This window comes from Dermacentor silvarum, chromosome 9, assembly GCF_013339745.2.
Source record: "Dermacentor silvarum isolate Dsil-2018 chromosome 9, BIME_Dsil_1.4, whole genome shotgun sequence".
Lineage (NCBI taxonomy): Eukaryota > Metazoa > Arthropoda > Arachnida > Ixodida > Ixodidae > Dermacentor > Dermacentor silvarum.
In genome coordinates, this window is record NC_051162.1 from 135,003,561 (window position 1) to 135,013,442 (window position 9,882).

The 9,882-nt window shown below is 44.3% G+C and overlaps 1 long non-coding RNA gene across 1 annotated transcript; it reads right to left on the reverse strand.

Annotated features, from left to right (window-relative positions):
• Nucleotides 1-769: 769 nt before the first annotated feature.
• Nucleotides 770-9,287, reverse strand: LOC125940052 (uncharacterized). Its single transcript, XR_007463274.1, has 3 exons — nucleotides 8,826-9,287; nucleotides 2,826-2,883; nucleotides 770-2,370 (listed from the first exon to the last, which is right to left on the reverse strand). It is a non-coding gene; the product is annotated as an uncharacterized LOC125940052 (long non-coding RNA).
• Nucleotides 9,288-9,882: the final 595 nt, after the last annotated feature.

The window sequence follows — 9,882 nt, forward strand, 5'->3', positions numbered from 1 at the left end:
CATGATTTAAGGCGGTAGCGCTAGCTACTAGAATGAGAGTAGCGATTTTGACATGAAACGTCTTCATTTAAGTGAGTATATAGGGGAGTCGCTTGCTAAAACCACATGTAACGCTACATGTATGCAACGAATACATATTATGCTACACAATATCGCTTTTATCTCCGCGATCGTACTACCCACGCGCCTTACTTTGGTATCGTTGTGTAGAAGAAAGAAGCCCCGAATCATGCATGTGTCGCCCCACGCAGTGAAGCAATCGGAGCTTAATTTGGCCATTTCGGCGTTAATTCAAAGAAGCGTAGCTAGGCAGTACGTTTGTCGATCCGAGCGGGAGTGGTAGCAGCTTGAGAGAGCTCACTCTGCCATAGTATACTTACATTCCACCAAACTCAAACCTGTGCTCATGAGGAGTTATAAGGCTTACAAGTGTGCAATTTGTTGCCGAAATTTGACGGCTGCTCTGCTATGACTCCCCCGCTTTCGACGCGTATAGGGTACAGCTAGACTCGGGATGCAGACCCGTGCCCACCACTTTTGACCACGGCCGGCCCACTATTATTAGTGGGCCACCATTATTATCGCCGGCTACTCCTTCTCGCAGGGCAAACAAAATTAAAAGCACAAGAAAGTGATATGCACTGGCGACAGTGAAATAGCACAAACCTGTACATTGAACCCACAGAAGAAAGTAAAAAAAAAAAAGGGGGGGGGGGAGGGGGGGGGGGACGCGAGAGAGACACGCAGTTTCGTGAACAAGTGAAAGTGTACAATGGAGTCTGAAAGCACGCACATACATTCATTTATATCTACACAACAAGGCACATCACAACATATAACAACGCTAGACATGAGCTACACGCGTACAACATACTACGAGTATAGAACCTGTGATATCCAAAGAAAATGCAATAGTGGGGTCAATCACTATACAATTTTCAATTTCATTTTTATTTCAGGTCTTGCCTGAGGAGACAGAGGCTAAAGGCTTCAATCACCTGACGGTGGCCTCTGCCCTGCACAGTTCGCAACAAGTGCAATACAAGAAATAAATCACAAATAAAACGTCCAGAGCTACACACAAACAAAAAATGATGCAAAAATTAAAGTGATGATCACAGTGATGAAAAAATATTTACCTTTCTTCACATGTGTAGAGTTACACAAAGAAAATTTCTAAATTTCTTAGCAATAAAGGAGTATATTATACACTCAATATTGCAGAAAATCCAAGTGCTACAACAATGGTATATTACAGTACCATATCCTAAAGCAAACTGAAGTAACAGGAGGAATTGTAAATGTCACTTATTTACATTAATTACACATTTAAAGTGTTATGGAACACAGTAGTAATTAGTACATTTTTCTAGCTTGGAGATGGTCACATTCCGACTTCAGTTTGTTATGAGATGAATCTTGAACATACGCTTTAATTTTTTGCTGAATCACTCCAGCTAACCGTCTTCATATTTATTCAGGAAAGACGTAATTTAATAATGCACGGTCTGCTTTTAATAATTTGTCCTTACTTTAGGTAGTCGACGGTCAACTTTTCTCAATTTATATCTGTCACTTTCGGTAGCAGTGTATTCTTTAAAAGCATTTCTATTGTGTATATGCTGCATTAGCTTAAATAGAGATATCTGATTGGCTTTTAACATGTTACGTTTAATGAATTATTCCGGCGTACGTAATTCGCGTATGTCTCCTATATAATTTTCGAATAGACGCAGTACCCTTTTTTTTTTGCAGGTCTTATTTATTGTAGTTGCAGTCAGTAAATGTCCCCGAGACTAAAGTACAGTATGCAAGTTTTGAATAGACTAATAAGTAATAAAGGTTTCTCTTAAGCCACAGCGGTATTAAAGAATTAATTATCCGAATGCAACCTATGGCTTTGGCAACGTTTGAGGTCACATGTAATATGTGTGTATTCCAGGTCATGTTTTCATGGAACCAGACTCCCAAAAATTTCTGTTCCTTCGTTCGCGTAATTTGTGTCAATCCATAATTGATTACAGTATCGTATGCGTCATTTATCCATTTATTTATTTATTCATGATACCTCAAAGGTCCCAGAACGGGACATTACGTGAGGGGTGAGCACGTAGAAAAATGGCGGAACAGGTTGGGTGGCGTGACTTGAAAGATGGTCTTCAATAGCAGCTTTGAAACGGGAAATGTTGGTGATGAGGGCGATGTCAGAAGGAAGTACGGTATTCCATTCAGCAGGCTGTGTGCAGAAAAAAAGAACGCTGATACGTGGTGGAATGGGCGCGTGGTAGATACACAGCAATGTGATGCGTATGGCGGGAGAAACGATGCGCTGGAATGATTTGGTTGCCGGTGGGTAGCGAATGAAAGAACCTGAAAAATAAAAAAAAGACGAGCACTTTTGCGGCGGGAGGTGAGCGAGGGAAGACACAACCGGGATTTTAAGGCTGAGACACTTGTATTATAGGAGTAGTCATAGAATGAACCTGGCAGCACGGTTCTGAACCGATTCAAGGGAATTAATCATATTAGCCTGGTGGTTGTCATAGACAGCACAGGCATATATTCTAGTTTAGAACGGATTACGGTTTTATATTCAAGTAGTTTGACTGAGGGAGATGCTGAAGACAAGTTACGGCGTAGATAACCTAGTAATCGATTGCAGGAATTAGTTAACTGGTTAATATGGTGGGTCCAAGTTAAATCGCTCGAAATAAGCATTCCCAGGCATTTGAATGTCTCACACTGAGTTAAGGTACAGTTGTAAAGGGAGTATGAAGGCGCTACATAATTACGACGTCGATGAAAGGATACGTGGGAACACTTACTGACGTTGAGGGACATGCACCATTTGCTGCACCATGCCTGTATTTGGAGGAGGTATACCTGAAGAGCGGTACAGTTTAAAGCATTTGTTATTTGACAGTATAAAACGCAATCATCCGCAAAAAGGCGAATGTTCGATGATAATTTAAGTGGAAGGTCATTAATATATATGAGAAAGAGGAGAGGCCCAAGAACAGAGCCTTGGGGCACACCAGATAGAACAGGGGATAACGTTGAAGCGATCGAGTTAGCGGAAACAAATTGAAAGCGATGAGTTAGAAATTCACGGATGCAATTAACAATGTCTGGTTGAAGGTTGAGGTGGGAGAGTTTACGCAGGAGAAGGATGTGTGACACTTTATCGAAAGCTTTTTCGAAGTCCAAAAATAGAACGTCGATGGGGATGTTGCGATCGAGATGAGAATGTTGAGCTCAGTTGAGCAAGGTGAGTGTCGCAAGAATGAGCTTTGCGAAATCCGTGCTGGTTAGGACGAAAGAAATTGACATCTGACAGAAAAGTGGCAATGTGTGAATGTATGACGTGCTCCATGAGTTTAGAACAAACACTGGTGATGGAAATTGGACGATAGCTGCTAGGATTTGTACGGTCTCCTTTTTTAAAAATTGGAATAATTTTACCGACTTTCCAGTCAGTGGGGACTGATCTAGTTGTGAGAGATTGTTGAAATATCAGCGTTAGAAAAAGACTACTGATGTGCTTAGTGATTTTTAATACCTTGGAGTTAATGCCGTCAGTACCACACGAAGACGAATTTAATGAATCAATAATTTTAACAATTCCGTTCACGTCAAAAGTAATGTTTGCCATGGAGGGATAAGTATAAGGTGGCAATACAGGAAGAGTTTCAGGGTAGTCATTAGTGAAAACAGAACAGAAAGCAGTGTTTAAAGCATCAGCGACCTCGGTTTCGGGGACTGCGGAGCCAGAACTGTGACGGAGAAAAACAGTGTTGGACCATTGGGGGTTAATGCATTGCCAGAAATGTTTCAGGCTATTGTGAAACTGACATGTCACTCTAGAAGAAGACGACAACGAAGTGCGCGCGCGAATGCACGGGACGAGATGGCACGAGCGCGAGCTTGGCATCGAACGTTGTTGACTCCAACGCCTAAGCTATGCTGCTTAATATGTTCATGTTTCCTTGTTTGTAATAAATCGTCGGCAGCCACAACCTGCTGCACAGACGTAACAGAAACATAAAGGGCAACGTGGTTGAAAAAAAAAACATGTTTGGCCTCCGCGACCTGCTTGTCGTATTGCTTATTGCTTATTATTGGTTATACCACTTAAGTTCGGATTGAGAAGAGTTTGCGGAACGAAACAGACGTTTTTTTCTTGTTTAGACGTTTTAGTGTGCTATTAAACCACGGGGATTGTTTCCGTTCAGCAATTGTTATGGTGGAAACGTATTTTTAACTAGACGCAAAAATTCAGATTTAAACAGTAACCATGCACTTAGACTCAAGTGAACGAAAATAGAAGTCAGCCGTGATATTATCATAAAAGGTTGTTAAATCTCGGGTCATGCTGTTATATAGTCGCCTCTGTGATAAAGTGCGAGTGTTTTTTTTTAGTTTTCGTTTGCTTGGATAGATGGCATGAAAAAAAAAAATCACCGCATATCCACTACGTGAATGATGATGAGTGGGCGAAGCACCGGGGGATCATTCGGGTAAACCAGAGCTACGGACGAGAGGGAAAGAGCGCGCGTCGGGAATGAACGCCCTTGTGCACCGCAGCGCCCCTAGCTACGGATGAGAGAGAGAGAGAGCACGCGTCGGGAATGAACGCCCTTGTGCACCGTAGCTATAGTGCCTAGAATATACTTACAGTATATTCTAGGCACTATACCGTAGCGCCCCTAGCTACGGATGAGAGAGAGAGAGCGCGCGTCGGGAACGAACGCCCTTGTAGGGTGCCTCGATGCCCAGCGCCGCCGGCGGCGCTGGCATCGAGGCACCCTATAAGTCCCTTGATGTAGGAAAGTACCGCCACTCTTTGTACTTTGTCGCCGGCGCGCGACCTCCTCGCCCCTCGCGAGTCCCCTCCGCGAAAGACGGCCTTGGGCGCGTTTTCCTGCACGATGATTGGTCTCCCTGCCGTTGCGCTTGGAAACGAGCGGAGCTTGCGTTTTGCTTGTGTTTTGCCTTTTCGTTCGAGCCATTTTGCGCCTCAGCTCGGCTGGCTCGGCGTATAGAGAACGTCGCGCGCTAACATTGCACGCTGTTTCGAGCACTGTCTGCTGGCACTAAGCCGTGCATATAACTGCAGCAAGAAGCGTGATGATGGCTATGCAGTTTTTACGATACCGCAAGGAAAGCGTGATGGCTTTCGCAAAGTATTGGTATGCGTGTTGCAGTGTCTACCATGAAGTGATGTGGTGGTGACTTGACTATGAAAGACGTAAAGGGGCTCCAGCTGCCTCTATTAAGTCGAATGCTTTACCTAAGCCTTCGAAGAATGCTTAGCAGTCAAGCGTCAGACTCGCTACGCCACTTATACCAGTTAAGCCAGCTTTTTGTGTTATGAAGCCAAGCTCACCAATGTTCACTGCATATATACAGCTATTTTGTAAATGTCACTTGCGCTTTTCATCAACTACACTCTGAGAAAACTTTTTACTCATTTACCTTCAATCTGGTAAGTGGCAGCGGTCAATATTAATGATGTTGCGGTTAATGGCATTTCGAGACGTTGCCCAGTCTCGAAGTATAACCTCGTAAAAACTTGGCCGAACCGAGATAAAGCTAGGTGGCGTCGCCAGCTTCGCTGTTTGCCCAGCCTTCGCACCACTAGTGCGAAGAAGCTGCCTCTAATTTTTTTCGTGAGTTCTCCGTTATATTGCTGAGTTCAAACAAGGGACTTCACTAAGTTGTGAATTTGTATTATGGATATTTTTACCCACTCAAACAGCAATATTGAATCAGCATTCATTAAATACCTATGTATTGTTCCTTTCGATGTTATGTTCCTTTCGTATTGTTTCTTCTGCGAGAAAACTATATTGGTGCATGCGAGTAACTTTCCATTTGCACACCTGAAGCGCAGTATACTGACTGCGTGTTTGAAGACCGAAATGGAAAGTGCCATATCTGTTGCACCTGTAATCGACGAGCACCAAAGTTGCAGTTAGACGTGTCTAAAGTATGTTCGGGGCTCCCTGAAAAAATTTGTCTAGGAGCGTTTATTTGGATTCTTTTTATCTCCAGATAATCTGCGGCCGACGATGTTCAAATTCGTACAATATAAGTAGTTCGATATGAGTGTTAAATTGCTGACTTTATTTCGCTCCAGGATTATCCGACACTGATTTTAATTTAAAAAATAAAATGTAACGTCAATGTAACGACACGTTCCAATTTTCGAAGTGTAACTGGAACGCGTTCCTTTCGCATTAAAGGAACTTGTAACGGGAACTCGTTTCAAAATTGGGCAGGAACGAGGAACGAGCTTTCGTTCCTGTTTTAGAGGAACGTGTAGAACACTGTATATATATATATATATATATATATATATATATATATATATATATATATATAGTCAATTAGGAGTTTGCGCTGAACCCGGTGAAAATATTATGAAAGAAATGCTCACACGTTTAACAACAACAAAAATACTATTATTTTACTCGTTGGCGCCCACGTGGAGGATTAGTGCAGTCGTGGTAGCTGGTACGAAGTCGAGGAGATGGTTGATGTCGTCAATGTAGGCTCCAGTCTTGGTGATGAATGCGGGGGTGCTTTCGCAGTTAGGGTCGAAGTGCTGATGCAAGTACTTAACTTGAGAGTCCCCGATTACAACTGTAGAAGTGAGGTTCCTGGGGAATTTCCATGAGATGTTGTCAAACGTGGACCTTGCAGGGTTCATGGCGATATAGTATAGTCAATTAGGAGTTTGCGCCGAACCCGGTGAAAATATTATGAAAGAAATGCTCACACGTTTAACAACAACAAAAATACTATTATTTTACTCGTTGGCGCCCACGTGGAGGATTAGTGCAGTCGTGGTAGCTGGTACGAAGTCGAGGAGATGGTTGATGTCGTCAATGTAGGCATATATATATATATATATATATATATATATATATATATATATATATATATATATATATATATATATATATATATATATATATAACAGGAATAAACAGTGCACATTCTGTTACTGCTGGCACACGCACTGTATACGCATTATGTGACACATGTGTATGTATATATATATATATATATATATATATATATATTATTTTTTTGAATTGGTTGTCTGTCTGTGATACACAAGATCAATGGTAGTTCCCCATTGAGTCGTCTGTACAGTTGGAACGTTAAGCTCAACCTCCATGAGCGTACCAACCATACTGTTGACCAATACGCTTGGCCCATTGAAAAATCCAGTTACTACTATATATATATATATATATATATATATATATATATATATATATATATATATATATATTTGCTCAACGTCTGGTTACTTCTCTATTGCCACAAAGACGGCTCGGTGGTCAGTGTTGTAACACGCTGCCGTCTATATGGCCCCAACGCAGTATTTTGAATTGGTTGTCTGTCTGTGATACACAAGATCAATGGTAGTTCCCCATTGAGTCGTCTGTACAGTTGGAACGTTAAGCTCAACCTCCATGAGCGTACCAACCATACTGTTGACCAATACGCTTGGCCCATTGAAAAATCCAGTTACTACTATATATATATATATATATATATATATATTTTCCGTGACATCAAAGCCATCCGTGACATCAATGTTCTTCAGCAGCATATACGGCCGTTTCGTACAGAACGTCACCACAGATGGCAGGTTGCCACTCTCTACACGACTGAGGTCTTCGATTGTCGCGAGGGCCTCACATTCCTCTTGTCTGCTCCGATGGCCAGTCACCACGTGTATGGCGACACTGTCATGCTTGTATTCACAAGACTCAGCAACCATCTTATTATAGACGTCCACGTCCTTGTTACTAAAGAATAGACGGACTGCCATGGGGCACTGTACCTTTTTACGAGTGACGAAACGATCGGTAAGCACACGAATCTCGTCGCTGTTCAACTCCTTTCCGTCGCCTATCTTGGTGAGGAGACCCGAGAATTTTGCATCACTCTGTCTACCCACTTCGGTTAAAGGGAAGTATGAGAGATGGTGCCACGGTAGCACGGACGTATTGTAGACGCTTCAGCCGCTCTGCGGTCTCTTGTATACCTCACTTGCTCGCACCGGAGGGAGCTCCCTAAGGTCCCCGCAGAAGATTACGTCGAACCCTCCGAACGGCTCCGTCATCTTCGAAGCCCTGATTTCTCTCAAGCGCATCTCCACTTGTTTGAGAAGGTCTGACGACTGCATGCTCACCTCATCCACAATGATGCACTTCACGTCACGAAACAGCATCCGAAACATATTCAAATCACTCGATGAAAGTCCCCGGACTTCTCTCCTGTTGGTCATAACGATCTTGAATGCCGAATGTACGGTCACGCCGTTCAACGCAATGGCTGCTTTACCGGTTGTTGCACAGGCCACGTACGCATTCATCGCACTGTTTTCCTGGCCATCCCCATACGAGATGGTACGGTTACGACAGTAACGGTTGTAAACGTCCATGATAAGACGCAACGTCAAGGTCTTACCACATCCAGCAGGCCCTGTAAAGATCTGCAGTGGTGAGCGTGTCTACCGGCACGTTCACCACGGGTCCCTTAATACCAAACTGACCATTTCTCCAGTTCATTAGACGACGGATCTGAACGAAGGGAATCCGTGGCGAAAGTAAACGTTCGGCCACATCATTCAGAACCGGTAGACCTGGTGGCATGGGCGGGTAAGGATACCCATTGGTAACGCTAAAGAGTGGAATCTTCTGCTAAACCAGAAAGTTCTTGCACGTTGTAGAAACCCACGCCACGGTTTCACCCCACTAAGTCGGCGCCGCTCAACTCAACGTTTCACGCATGACACTACTTACCGGCGTCAAGTCTTTCATGTGCCGCAGTCTTTCACACACGTCGCACACATATCCAAACGGATTGTTTACGAAGTCCGTCTCGAAGGTCCGAGTCGCACTGGCGCTTTCGCTAAGTTTCACCATATAGTCAGTCAATCGGCGAGCCTTGACGTCATGAGACGCCGGGCATTGCCCGGCGTCTCATGACGCTCGCCCGCGTGCCGATTACGTCGGACTATAAACGCGCCTTAATGCTCTCTTGTGGTTTGACCTCTAGCTCTCAAGGTGAAGATTGTTGAGTCGCCGACGGCTGCCAGAGGAAGCGTAATGAAGCTTTCGCTTCTAAAAACACTCTCATTGGCCGTATGCTGTATGAGAGGGTGAAAGCGCGCGAGGGCGAGGGACGCGCGCTTTCACGGGGAGCGGTGGGCGAGGAGGGCATCGAGGCACCCTAGACTGTCCGTGTGCGTGCCCGCTCACCCGCTGCAGAAATATGCATCTTTTGCCACCCCGAACATCTACTACTACTACTACCCACTGTAGTGCATGCGCGCAGCCCTGCCGGCATCTGCCGCCAATTCTCTCTGGGCTCTCGCCCGCCTCTCCCCTAACAGTGTCGACAACGCCGTTTAACCGTTCCGTCACGTAGCCAGCGTTTTGACAGCGGTTGTGTGCGGTCACACAAAACAAAGCACACAACTGTTGTCGACGGCGGCGGCGTTTTGCCCGCGTTCGCACCGAACGCGCGCGGCGTTGGTGACGTCTCCTCATATTGGCTAAGCCTTTAGCGCAATTCAAAAAAGACAGGGACGTGACAGAGACACAGGACAGCGCTAACTTCGTGTTGATGAAGAACGTGCCAACCTTTGCCGTACACCCTGTGGCGGTGTTCCGTAGCGACCATAAGGTCATGGTCCCTATGGTCACTAAATAAATGAAAACCATCGGATCATATACATCTCTCGTTCTTTAATAGTTCAAATAACCAATTACACCGCCACATCTTAACAGTCATAATTGGAAATACATAATTCCCATCATAGTACAGCTTCGCTTGTCTTCCATCTCCACCCCAGTG